This window comes from Oxyura jamaicensis, chromosome 4 (genome assembly GCF_011077185.1).
Source record: "Oxyura jamaicensis isolate SHBP4307 breed ruddy duck chromosome 4, BPBGC_Ojam_1.0, whole genome shotgun sequence".
Lineage (NCBI taxonomy): Eukaryota > Metazoa > Chordata > Aves > Anseriformes > Anatidae > Oxyura > Oxyura jamaicensis.
The window spans coordinates 29,593,837-29,608,218 of NC_048896.1; the positions used below are offsets into that span (position 1 = coordinate 29,593,837).

General features: G+C 43.0%; 1 protein-coding gene and 1 long non-coding RNA gene across 6 annotated transcripts in view; one reads left to right on the forward strand and one right to left on the reverse strand.

Annotated features, from left to right (window-relative positions):
* The window catches only part of LOC118166531, a 39,672-nt gene extending 35,695 nt beyond the window's left edge, over window positions 1-3,977 (forward strand). For both annotated transcript variants that reach the window (XR_004750556.1, XR_004750557.1), the window contains exon 3: window positions 3,906-3,977. This is a non-coding gene — a long non-coding RNA (uncharacterized LOC118166531). The remainder of the gene's footprint in view (window positions 1-3,905) is intronic.
* Window positions 1-4,773, reverse strand: part of MARCHF1 (membrane associated ring-CH-type finger 1) — a 233,147-nt gene extending 228,374 nt beyond the window's left edge. Inside the window, exon 1 of one of the 4 annotated variants that reach the window (XM_035325489.1) lies at window positions 4,630-4,773. The gene's annotated coding sequence lies outside the window, so the exon portion shown is untranslated. Of the gene's footprint in view, window positions 1-3,898; window positions 3,993-4,629 lie in introns of those variants that run through there. The other 3 variants (XM_035325488.1, XM_035325496.1, XM_035325490.1) reach the window with 3 other exon arrangements.
* Window positions 4,774-14,382: the final 9,609 nt, after the last annotated feature.

Here is a 14,382-nt window from a genome sequence, read left to right on the forward strand (position 1 = left end):
CTGCTCTCAGGCCATACCAATACCACATCGGAGACGTCACACAAGCCAGCCGGCCACACCACAGTGGCCACGACGCCCTGTGTAGCTGCGCCAGCTTGCACCTGCACCTCCCCTGCCACACAGACGGACACCTGCAGAACAACCCTCCTGCCTCAGGCACTCGCTCCCTGCCACCACCTCCTTATCCCCCAAGAAACACCCAGCCATCAGGCCACAAGCCTATTTCCACTCAATGACCCAACGTGACCAGAAGAACCCTGGCGGGCACAAAGGCTGTCCCCTACACACCCCTGCTGGGAGCCCTAGCCACCTGATGGCATGACGACCATGCTTCCACAAGTTCCTGAGCCGCTTCCCTGCCTCAGCTTCTCCCCTCCGTATCTGCGTAAAGTGAGCAGAAATAAAAATACAAATAGTAACAACAGTTTGCAATGCTTTTACAGGCATCAAAAAGAGAAAATGTTCCTCTAAGGAAAAGCTGTCAGCGACCCCTCTTTTATTTAAAGAGCTTAACTTTGGAGCACAGAAAAGTAGACGAAGAACGGTGTTATCCCAAGTCAGAAATGAAACAAGCTTCTGGTTCTCAGACTCTCAAAGTGAGCTGCTGAACAAAGTCCTGTTTAATAATCTGAAGTAATTCATACCTTCTATTTCCCACTATGTCCCACATCATCCAGCACGTTAATACAATCAAATATTACTTACCCCTTTTACAGAAATCATGTTAGACATCTGGCTGCCTACCTCAAAGTCCGTTTGCAGGTACGCAATGTCTCTACTTGGATTCCAGTTGCTGGAAATGGAATTCAATTCATTTTCTGTATGAAGAACGCTAACATGGCTACATAGTCAGCTTAACATCACAAAGCTTGGCTTTGCAAAAATGCACGCACTTCTGCTTAAAATGAATTTTAATAATTCTTTGATTTTACAAAAATACTAAACTATTATTTGCTTTTTTTAAAAATGAATATACAGAACAGATTTAAGTCTTATAAACCAAAAACCGCGTAATTTAGAGAATTTTCAAGTTGCAACTGATTGCATGCAGCTAGCCAGCAATAACATGCCACTCTTCCTCCCACTCCATGCACTGTATCATCAGGAGTTTACGTATCACAAAAGCATCCTTTCTGCTTTGCCTTAATTCCCAGTAACAGCTGCAACTGCAAGGGGACACCTCAGGTCCAGTTGCTGTGCTCCGTTTTCTGCTGCTGCATATAGGGGGCCGACAGGCGCTCACGGACAGAATGCTTTTCCCCGTTTGCACGTTCAGAAAGAGCTGCCTCCTTCCACGGGCTGCAGGTGGTGAGGCGAGGCTGCACGCTGTGCTCCGTGACCACAGCAGAGCTGGCCTGCTCGCAGGTCCCTGGGACAAGCAGACATCCGTGGGTCTGCTCTGGGGCATGTTCCTGTGAAGGAGCCCCCAGCAGATAAGCAAAGCTCATGGGACGACATTCAGGCAGGAACAGCCCAACTCTCCTTACACACAAGGAACCAGAGACAATTTCAACACCTTGAACATCCTTGTGAAAAAAGAAAAAAAACAAAAACGAACAAAAAAAAACATTCATCTCGTGAGATCATAAGAGAGCTATAAATACGGTATCATCTTCACTGTGAAAAGAGAAGCCTTGTTGTTCCATAGTCACCTCGTCTCGTCTGAAGTTAACTTTATAAGCCTTCCAACACCGCCAAAACCATCAGCCTCATGCTGACAGCCCAGGATCTAACCCGTACACCTCTCTGAGGACCAGTGTGGTATCCCTGGTGCAGTGCGACTGCCAAAGCACCTTTAATTCCCCTGAACCCTAAGAACCATCGGGTAGAACAGCCTGTGTGAGGTTATGAGGAGAAGGAAGTACTCTGGGGAGGTACCAAACTACACTGAACATGCCCTCCTAACCATCTCCCTCCTACGTCAAACAGCAGCGCTCAAATTAATGAGATTCCCCTTTCGGTGCATGCCTGGTTGCCAGTGGATTTGGAAGAAAAGGCGCTGACCCATCGAGATGGGCACACCAATATGGCTTACCGCATGAAACGGTAAAAGAAGTTTGATTGTTTGCATCACACAGCCTACTTTTTGTAGGTGCTTATGCCTCCTTCCCAAAGAGTCTCTTAAAAGCTACTCTAACACGTCTGCCTGGAAGAAAATCCACATTTCAATTACCAGCCATTTGGAAAAATAATATTCAGTTCAAGAGATTTTTTTTTCTTTTTTTGGCCTGTGATCACTCTGCTCACTTCAAAGGAACACACCTCATTAACCCTGATAATTAACAAGGTTATTCTCATCACATAAAAGGCTTAAGTTTCTCTATTAAGTCATTATTTGAATTCGCACTGCTATTAGATGATGAGGTTATTCGGGATTTAATTTCACATAAGATGTTTCTCTTTAAAGACTCTTCTTTTTTCTTCTTATTAAGGCACGTAATTCTCATTGACACATATGTTACATGACAGTGAATCTACTGGATAAGGAACGGCTAACATACATACAGAAACCAAGTACATTCAACTCAAAAACCTAGAAGGTATAAGGCAGCAATTCAAAAGGCAGCACAAGTGGGAAACAGGCATCTGATAGCAACATGGCTTTGGCAGCAGAAGCCAGCAACAACTGTCATAGGAGACTTCTGACCAAGGTCAGAAAGGGATATGCACGGCTTAGGAGAAGAAAAACCTGTGTACCACCTCCAAGTCTGACCAACCCAGTAAGACTTGGCACGCTGTAGGCAAACTTCCAGCTCCCTTGCTCTTCACACTGCAAGTGCAGTACAGCACATTTGGGGAACGTACGTAAGGTTTCTCAGGACTGACCAGCTTAAGAAGTCTTCTAAAATCTAATAAGCACTTTAATTTTCAAGCACAGGTGTTCCTTGTGCATGAACTTGCTCCTTCCACAAGAGGAAGGACATTTGTCTAAAGCAAGACAGATATTCTGAGGATATTAGAAACAGGTAATTGCAGCAGTCATGTACAGAAATCCCACATCAAATACAGAAACCAAGAGGACAGTTTGTCTCATTATCCACAGTGACATAATATTAGGTGATACGTACTGTAGTTAACGTCAGGAATAGCCACAGCAGTGAAAAATTAGTCATGTTTACTTCGAAATTCAATTGCACAGGTTTCATAGGCAGCATACCTGACACCAGAGCATTTGAGTGCCTCAAGTGTAAGTTGCTAGCTATGTGAAATTAACACACAAGGTTTTGCACAGAGGCTTTTTTTTGCACAGGATTTAGTCACTAATAAGTAACCCTAACAGTAATCGACTTAAATGCTTGAACAGGTGAAATTCCTGTCGGAACAACATCAAAGGGGAACCAGCTCAGAGTTCAGCCCAGTCCCACGCGGGAGGGCACCACCAGCTTGACGCATGGAGCACCTCAGAAGGGTATCGCTCATTTCACAGCCATTTTCCAGAACTCCCCACCCACCCCTTTTTTCTCATGTTTTAAAGCATCCATTGCCAAGTGCTGCCACAACAGATAGCAGCAAGGAAAAAAAAAAAATTAAACTCTTCCCATAAAGAGTATCAGGAGTGCTGTGAAATATTCAGAATAAACCAACTACGCGAGTCTAATCAGCGTGCTAACTCCCTACTGAATTATCAATTTGCAAGTCTCTCGAACACCTAAAAAGGGCAAGAAAGTTGTTAAAAATACAGGAGGGTACTTGTGAATGAGCCATACACTGAATTTGCTTTTTAAAGTCTAGAGCAAGTAACAGTTTGCCAGCTGAACAAAGGCAGAAGCATGCAAATGAGGTGAACAGGGGAGGTAATGGAGGACAACTCCAAGCAGCCTGACATTTGGGTGAGCCTGTTGGTCAGAAATTGGATGGTCACACAGCTTTAATATTACCAGAAGCATCATCACCGTACCCCCGAGTACACTCCGTACAAGGCTCGGACCCTGGGAAACACACCTGAACGACCCCAGAGCACCCAGAGCTACCTCTGTCATTAACCCATCCCCGTTTCCCTTCCCAAAGGAGGGTTTTCCAGCTGAACCCGAGCCCCGGGAGCCGCACGCCCGGGCGGTGCTCCGAGGCGTCCCGCCCTGCCCCGGCCGGGGGCTTGCCTTGCAGCGGGAGCAGCAAGGAGCTCACCGCGGCTTCTTGCTTTTCCGTCCCTTTTTGAACACGCACCCGGAGTAACCGGAGCGGCTCTGGCTTAGCTGTAATCAGTTTAAACCCAAAGACGGGAACTCTAATTAAAACCTGGACCTCCAGCTGTAAGAAACGGCTAATTAGCTCCCAACTTTTTAATGAGGCGCCGCGGCAGCATCCTCTCCGGCTGCTGGGGATTAAAGGGGAGACGGGCGAGCTCTCCCGGGCAGCGCACAGCTGCCTGCCCCAATCCCCCCCGAATTTCCCCCAAAACTGTCCCGGGCCTTCAGGCAACCCCCTGGGGCCGCGGGGGCTCCCACCCCCAACCCCACCCCCGCCCCCGCCCCCCCGCGCCTCCAACAGGGGGGGGGGGGGGGGGGGGGGGGATCCGACACCCCCAATCCACCAGACACCGCCTTACAGCCTCCCCCCTCGAAAAGCTAACAATTAAGAAATTAACGATAACGAGCGCTCCGCCGGCTCCTGCGCCGCCCGCCCACTCACCAGCGGCGGCCCGAGGAGCCTCAAGGAGCCCGGCGGCGGGGCGGCCGCTGCCTCCCGGCCTCGCGCTGCCTCCCGGCCGCTGCCTCCCGCCCGCCGCCGCCCTCCCCATCCCGCCCCATGCCGCCGCACGGCCCCGCCGGCCCGCTGCCGCGACACGCCGCGACACGCCCCCGACATGACGTCACCCCGCCCGGCCCGCCCAGCCCCCGATAAACGACCGACGGGAGGGGGGAAGGCGGCGCCCGCCCCGCGCCGGGAGGGGAGGGCAGGGCGGGGGGGGGAGAGGAGGCGCCGCCATCGCGGCCTCGTGGCGGGGCTGGGCCCGGCAGGTGGCCCCGCCGCCTCCTGTCACGGCGGTGCTGAAGGGACAGCGGCTCGTTAGGGTCGTAAAGAGGAAAAAGACGATGAAAGCGCTCGCATTCCTCCTCTCACCCCCTCCCTAGTTTCCGCCCTCGGTTGTAGTCAAGACTTCCAGTCATACTCAGAATTTGCATCTCAGTTACCGGTGTACCCTCGTTTGGGATTTCACCTAGTAGGGGTTGGAACACCCGTTTTTATGTCCTGAAGAATAAAATTGAAAACAGCCTTAATTGTCGCTGCTCTGCCTCGCTCTTGTAACATAACAGCATCAAAATGCATTGTCTCCTCTCTCTGAAAGGCAGCACTGGGGCGTAGCTTCCTGTTATCCACAGGATGCTTTTTCAAATACCGAATCAGTAATAAAAATAAAATAAACCCTCCTCCCCTTGGGGATCCCGGTCCGCTCCCTCCAGGCAGGGGCAGCCACGTGAAACCCCTGCCCGCTGCGCGAGGCGAGCGGACTTGTCGCTGAGGTCCAGCGCAGGCGGCCGCTCTCGTGAACCCAGCGCTATCGCATTTCAGGGAGACACTGCAATGAGTTCATTAAACGGAACACAGCATTTAAAAGGAAAAAAATGCCCTGAATCCGCAAAGGCAACTGCTACGAGGAGAATAAGGAGGCAGCTATCAGCACAAGGCAAGGGACCCGGTGACATTCGGACGGTAACGTTTAACTGAGGAAAGATGTATACTCGACAGAAGTTGTGAGCCAGACAATTCACTGAAATAAGTTGGCATAAAAAGACCAGCTCCGTTTAACATCACAGAATGATTTCCTCACAGTGAATTTCTCAGCAGAGCATCAGTCTGTCAGTGGAAAAGCCTCGTTGTAATCTCTACCACTGCACGGGTTAGCTCCAGGGGTAATACTAGTTTAAAGAAAGCTGCCAAGTTTTTCACGTTCCCATGAATTAGATAAAGTGAGCTGCAGTCCACCTTTGCTTCCATATAAAAAAAAGGCTGAGAACCACACAACAGAGCAACTTACTATGACCAAAAAAAAAAAAAAAAAAAGTATATCTGAGCTTGGCACTTACCATACCTGAACTTTTTTCTTTCATCCAGATTCAGTGTTCCTGCAAACCAGTGCAGCTGGGCTTTTAAAGGGACATTAAAATTACACAACAGTTTGTGATGAGCGAGGTCCTGAACCTCAAGAGGTTCAGGAACATATTTAAACACACAGCTATAATTTCATGAGTTGATCCTTCCAAGTATCAAAAATGAATAATGCGTCTACAAATCTTGCATAAATCCATGAATGACAGGACATTTGTACAGCTACGTATCATAAAAATCTATGCAGAAACATATGCCAAATTCTAGGCTTAAAGAAAAAACACAACACATTTAACATGGGGAACATGGCCACGAAAAAGGGAGGGAACAAAGAATCAAGCTATATTTAAGGCAGAACAACAAAGGGAATGAAGGGAGGAGGCGTTACAACGGGTACTTTGTTTTAATGTTTGTAATGAGATTCAAATTGACTTATGAGTGCAACATCAGTTTGCAAAGCAATTACCAGTTTTAAGTCAGGATCTGCAGGCTTGATCCATGAAATGAAAGACAGCAACAGCACTACTCTCCTGTTCAATTATAAGTAACTTAATGATTTGAGCCTTTGCCAAGCCCTTAGGATGTGGTTACACTGCCAGTTCAAGCCTATGTAAGATGCTGCCACCAGAAGAAGGGACTCTTCCTTTCCTGCAGCTACTTTCAAGCCTCCGGGCGTCAGCATTAATGAATAGACAGACGATGCGGTAAGCAAGGCCAGCTTACCCACCAGGCTGCCCAGAGATCTGCATATCTGAGAAAATCCCATCCCTCTCCACTCCCCTTCCAGCTGTCCCCAGTCCCTGGCACTCAGACCAAAGCAGCAGGAGCTCAGCCCATGGGTTGGGAGGAGAAAAAACAAAAGGAAAGTCTCCAGCAGAAATGTGGTCACACTAACTCAAGCCAGCTGTGAAAGAAGTGAAAGCTGTTATCCCATGGCCAAAGACTGATGATATTATTGTGTGCAGTGCTTTCCTTTCCTTCTGCTTACAGAGCTTCGTTCACTAAGTCAAAACCAGCTGTCTTGGTAACTACCTGTACTTTGCAGTGGAACAGCTCAAAACAGGAAGGAGCAAGAGACAGTGCTTCCTCAGAGCTGATTGCTGCTTGGCTGTGCTATGTGTTAATTGTGTTATAGCAATTGGTAAAATGTGATAATTACATTTCCATTGTAATTACTTTTGCACTGATTATTTCTTCCTTTCAAGATAAAATAAAAGATGTTTCATTTGTTCATGTTAAAATCAAGATCAGAATTTGAGTAAAAGCCAGCCGTGGTGCAACAATGCTAGAAATAAGTATCTCCAAGACTGGATAAAAGGTTTTTGTTAGAATAATAAATAAATAAAACACAGAAGCCAGCCACTTATTTCTGCTTTACTGAAGTGCTTCCCTAGTCTGTTTGCCTTGCTGCAAGATCTTTAAAGCACGATTTCATGCATATTCCGAATAAGAAGGAAGTAACAGAGAAGACGGAAAAGTAGAGGTTTTCAGATCACAAAGAACGAGTGTCCAAAGAAGACAGAGAAAGGACAAATTGCTTTCCTTGATCTTCTCTCTCCTGTGTAAAAAAAAAAAAAAAAAATCAACCAAATTAAGAGACGTCACGTCATTTGTGCTATACATACACCAGCAGCAATTCATACTTCCCATTGCCTGAACTAATCAAGCTAAAAAGAAGCATCATAACTCTTGTTTCTCACTTTGACCTTGATACTCATCATTAACGAGACGGTTTTACTTTGACAAATTATGCAAGTGACCTCCTCACGTACATGACCACCACCATAGCACCATGCACGTGAATGATTGATGGGTCTCTTCACCATGTTCCTTGAAACAGAGAAATCTCTGCACAAAGTATTTTTAAGGCAAAGTATTCATTTATCATCCTTTTCTTAAGTTAACCTTCTATATTTTATATCAGATTATACCCTTTTGCCATTTCATCCTAACACTGATTCCTTCCTTCACCTTAAAACAACAGAACGTCGATGCACGCAATACTGATACGCTGGGTTGTTAATAGCATCTGGTTTTATTAACTTTGTATAACCCGGGTATTTATTTTTCCTTGTTCTGCAAATGTCTGCTGAGAGCCAAAATGCAAGAACTTTGATTTTCTGTAAATTAAAGTATTTCAAACTGAGGACTAGCGGATATCTGGCTTCAAGGAAATACTTGCCATGTGCTTCAGTGCAAGTTCTGTTCTAAAGAGAAGTGAGTCACTTTTTTACGCTACTACCAAATCTGTGTCATATTTTGCTGGCTTAAGTACCCTTAATAATTGGAAGAGCATTTTAATAAAAAAAATACACAGATACAGTATGAGGATTGATGTACCACCAAGAGACGGCATGCAAATCTGCACGTGTGAGGATCTGTAGCTGCAAAACTCAGTGCTGGCAATTTATAACCACGAGCAGGAAATATTACCTCTGCTGCCAGCCCTCCTCCTCTTCCATCCTTATAATATCGTGTCTACAAGCGCTGCGCTTCCAGTTACCTCTCATACAATTTTAATTCAGACCTCCATATCTTCATGCTCTACACATGATGATGAGACAATGTTACACTGGCTCCCAGTAGCAAGTGTTTTGAATAGTTATTACTCCCATTTAAGAGAGCATGTGAATAGTTATTTCTCGCATTTAAGCGAGTATAGTACCTCCTCATCCTTCAGGCTTTTCCGGCTCTCAGTTTGTTCTCTGCTCGTAACAGAACTAGCATTGCAAATGTTTCACTGTTTTCTTCTCTGAAATTTTACATCCAGATTGCATATATAATAGAGTTTTGGTAGCCAGCATGCCTATTCAAGGTAACCGTGTTTTAACAGAGTAAAAACAGTGAACATCAAGGCAGAAAAGCACTAAAAAGCTGTCTGCCTACCAAAAAGCACCAAAACCAAGCAACAGAATAAAAATAAGAGATTGGGCAAAACAACACTATGAGAGAAAAATACTTCCATTTAGAGGCCGTTTTGGTACCTGCATTATTTTTCATCTTGTGATCTTTCACTCACAGTTGCCTACAGCTCCTATGCTGTATTTCCTTCTCAAAGACATTCCTAATTCAAACACGTAAGGAAAATTAACAGATTTCGCAAAACTGAAAGAAATGGTTATGATAATCCAGAATTAATATCCTTTTCCTGAGTACCACAGAGTGTCAAAGGTGTGGTCTGTTGTACGTATTCTCTAGCTGCTTAACAGTAGCCTACCACAGCAGCTGTATTAGATCAGTTCATATTATTAAAGTAGGACAAGCATTTTTGGTCACTATAAAAAAAAAAAATGTATTTTTACAACCACATCCTATTCAAAATCTCATCAACAGTTGGTTTTTTTGGTTGGTTGGCTTTTGTGTACGTGTGCTTTTTCTCTTAAAACAATAAATTAATGGCTCTACGGGACCCTTCATAGCTCTTTATAGGCTGGCATTATGCTAGAGATGCTGAATGCTTGCATACCCAAATTACATCTGCAATTGCTACAGCTACATTGTTCTCTCAAGCGCTCACATTGCCAGGATTAACTCCCTATTGGGGTACGCCAGCTTCCCATTCATTCAGGCACGGAAGACCAATTCCGACATCTACGCCTGGCCCACTGAACTTTATTTGATTTGGAATTACTGTCCTGTGCACAGACCAGCAAAGCATTGCTAGTACAGTTCACTTAGCTGGTTTCTAGTTTTCACATTTGCACTTGAGTTGAAGTGCGTATCCCATGAAGAGGACATTTTAACTACACTGGCAGCGGGCCGTTCTTGTTTAAACTGTTGAGTGCTGCTGTTGCATTTCCAGTTTCTGGCATCTTCTTGCATTTTCTCTCCTGGTTTGCATACTAGAAGAGCCACATGAACTGGCTGGTCTCTTGTCCTGCTTTTCATTATGATAGATAAATTGAAATTGCTCAATTCTCGTTAGATTTGTTTCTTTAACTAACAGGGGTCTTTCCACCAACGGAAACCCCTCCAGTCTTTCTTGTGTATACATCTCTTGCTGATGACATGCCTTCTGTAATATGTCCCCTTATGCCTTGTTCTTTCTAAGAAAGTAATAATTGAAACCTAAAAACTAGCATCCAGAATTCATATATTTGGCTTGCTAACATCTCCAAAATTGAGAGAGAGAGCAGGAATCGCATGTTCCACACTACTGCAGTCATTTAAATAAAATTATTAAAATATTGCATTAATCAGTGATGGCTCTGAATACACAACTCTTAACAGAAATCAAGTTTGAGGTAGTTTATAATTCCAGGAGTATGTGCATGAGCATGAGTGTGCACGTATGTGCACACGCGTACAAAGTGCACTGGCTCTTTTTCAAGCACATTATTAAAATAATTGAGGCTCAATGCTTAATTTAAAATGTACGGCATCCATCTTCACCTTCTGATGAAAATTTAGTCAAGCCTGACGACAGAAGACTACATGAAGAGGAAAACCCTGATGAAGCTTGCAGGATACAGAGAAAGGACAGGTCAGTCGATAACTCATTTAAATATGCTAAGATGTGTATCTTCCTTTACCTCAATCTGTAGTTGCCATTAACATGTGAAAATCAGTTTTCCTCAGACACCTGACTCAACAAAACTCATCCACTGTTTAGGAAGTGGGAGACAACCATTTTCAAAATACAACAGAACAGAGTCTATACTAACAAATTACCTGAAGAGTCAGCCCGACACACATTTATTGCTTGATTGCAGCAGCGTCACTCAGAAGTACATCTAGGAGACTGCATGTGCACGTGCTAAAGAACAAACACAGTAATCTTGCCTCGTAAATCAAACCAAAAGCCTTAAGTGAGTCAAGCTAGTTATTATAACAGAAGAAATGTGTTTGTCCTTTTTGCAGAATGAACCAGTAGTTATTTCACAAAGCCCAAAGAAGGCATCTGTGGCTTCAGATAACCACAGACATTTGGGTATTACACTTTCCTCACAGGCTTAAGTATCTACTAAAATACAAGTTAAATACAGGGTAGCTTTTACAATCAATTTTACTGGAGTAAAGATTAAAAATTGTTTGTTTAGGGGTCACTTCTATCACTCCTACTGTCTCTATACTTGTTATTGTCCTGAATTGTAAATGTTCAAGACTGAGTTAATAACTAATTGGTGTCATCTGAATTAGTTAACACACTTTCCTGATCCCTTGTAGCCTCTCTTCTCTCCGTTGTCCTGAGAACAAAGCAAAACCTTGGAAGGGCTGCATACCCAGGAGAATCCTTTGTTTCATGACATCCCCAAAATACTTAGTGAATTATTAAGATTTAGTTAAGCGATCAGACAAAAAAAGTCCGTCCCTGGTTTCAGATTTAATTATATGCACACACACCTCTTCTAGGTAACGTAAATATCACTTAATGAGATTCCAGGTTTTAGAAAAAAAGCAGTGAGTGTTCTGCCTCACCCCCAGCTGGCCACTACAAATTAATATTATTTCAATACATAATACCAGTCCAACCAAAGCAGTCAAAACCCTTAGAAAAAAAATAGTACTCCGTAGTATCTAGCTTTGCAAACTTATACAGCTCGTAACAACCACCACATATTTTTTTTTGAAATAGAACATACTAATCCTCGCACCGTTTTCTCTTCACAAGTCCCCATGCAAAACAGAAGGCCTCATTAGCTGAGAGCTTATCCTATGGCACATGGCATTCTGACAGTGGTGAATGTAATTAGGGCTTGACAGGTAGGCAAAAGTTTGTAGCTGGAAAGGATGAACAGAGCCATTTTCTAGGCTGGGTACTGTGTTTTACTCTCTCAGAGGTGTTTCTCGTATTTATAGGTCAAAGGCTGGGAGACTGTCATGGTTAAGGACAACAAACAGCAGGTAGCATTCAACGAAATTAAGATAATGCGGGCACGGTCTCCAATTTTTTATTTCCTCGGTCTACAACGCCTGAATTTTATTGAGGACCACTGAGAGGATGTTGAGTTTGGCAGATACTTGAATCGAGTTACATTCAGGTTTTTGAAAGCTATAGCAAATATCCTCGACCAGATGTTTCAGTGTCTGATTCTGTAGCTTCTTCACATTTTTACTGTGATTGCTGCAATGTTATTGGTATTCTTGGGAATACCATCTCAGTTTAGTAATTTGTGCAAAGAACACAAATTACTCACTGTATATAATTTATTCCAATAATTAGAAGTAACTAAAGGATGTGTTTTATTGCTTTTGGTTAAACATTCTCTTCTACTTTTCCCTTCCTTCTCCAAATAAACTATTGGAATAAACTGAGATCTTTTAATTTATTTACTTGCCATGGGGAAATTCTTTGACAGATGACTTCCTATGGAATCCACATCCCAAAGAGCTGTTGAGATAAATGACATGGCAAGTATCATGCACAGCACGTGGCAGAAAGGATGATGTAACAGCAAAGCTATTTCCTATTTTGCAAGCTTGCAGGAAAGAGCCCTAACTTTTACATTTTCTAGGAATTAGGGCCCAGACAGAAAGACGTGGTTTTTAATGGGATCCAAAGTTGTACTCAATTTTAAGTTTTACAGTTTTTCTTAATGCACTAATGATACTTCAGAAAGTCATTAAAAGACACATTTTAGGAAGTAACAGCAATCAAAGTCAGAACTCAAAAGACACAGATACATAATTTATGCTAACTTCTTGGAAACAGAAATTCTTGTTTTTCAAGTTGATTCAAAGGAACTAGCAACTAGCACACATCGTTTTTGTTTGTTTTGTTTTTTTCTTAATGTGGCAGTATCTAGAGATCCAGTTCAGATGACATTGTCTGAGGCTGTCCAGTATGAAGCTAAAACTTGACAAAAAATACTTTTTCCTAAAGAGTTTACAGTGACTACAATTATACATTTGTAATTTCAGTAGGGATTGTTTATATATAATTTACTCTTGAACATACTAAACTTGTGCTTAATGTAACATTAAGCTTCAGAGCTGCCAAGCCACAACCCATGTGTGAAGGGATAATTTCCAGTCTTGCTTCATGCAAATGTACAGGTGAACAGAAATTTAGTTGCTCTCTGCCACCAAGTTACTTCCACGTAGGTAATGCAGACCATCCTTATCAAACAGACATAATTATCTTAATGGCAAATCAAATTTAATTATAGTTGCTGAAGCATATACCCCAATGATATCTTTTGATTCAAAATACAGTAGAAATTGCTTGTGCCCATTACTCCATTTCCCATAAGGACTACTAATGTGCCATTTTAGTTTTAGCTGTAAAATATATATACACACACCTCCCATCCAGTATCACATACAAGCATTACTCAGCCTTTCCTATTTCTCTCACTTCTCAAGATACATTCGCCTCACGCAGAAGTAACAGCGGTGTTCACTGCCTCAGTTTTAGAGAAGAGACACAGCTCCCAGTTTTGTCCAATGTGCAAGTCTGTAGTACCTTCACTTTCTCTCGAAAGAGAGGCTAATACTTTTGTTCTCAGGAACTTTGATAATATTTACTGGAAGCATTACATGACTCAACCTGATCCAATTAGAAGATCTTTTTCCAAGTATGTTAATGCCATTTAACAGCATACAGGGGCCTAGCTGCACAATACAAGTTAATGTAAGATCTTCAGAAGTTGCTTCATAAATTGAATTTCATTAAGCAGAACCCTTTTCTTTTCCTCAGAGCTAAGCAGTAAGGTTTCAGATCCACCATCCCACTGCCTGAGAGGCAAAAGTTTTCTTTGAAGGAGAGACTGCTTGACAATACTGCACTTTCTGTTTGATGGCTTCCTACACAAAGCAAAGCTCCATCTTGGAATATCAAAAAGGAACTACTGAAATTATATGGAGGAAATAGCAGATATCAGCAATAGCATTATGGCAAAACGCATAGATGGCTAATGGTTAAAGTAAATTTTTTCTGTAGGAAAAGGCCACGTAGATCCAACCCTGAAAGTGTTATAGTAATGTCAGAAATTAAAGCATTATTCTTCCTCTGGGCTAACAGATCTTTCAAAGTTTGTTTTGTATGGCATAGCACATACTGTTTTAAGTATTTGCAGCCACTTTTCTGCCTATCCACCTGCTTAATGCATCTTGAGAAACAAACATCAATTACTTAAATGCTTGCTGATTTCGTCAAAGTACAATTGTATTAGTTTGTGTGGCAACTGATATGCACAGATAGAGATTTTGAAAAACCATCTCATGTTCCCAGCTGCATTTATTTTGTTTTGATTGCCAGCATGTTTGACAATATGGTTAGCACTTGAAAGAGGCACTTCATGTGGTAATAGACATACCATACAGCTCTCATCTCATGGAAGTCTTATATTTCTTTTCCAACAACGGAAGTACCTGAAAGGTGGGAAGACAACA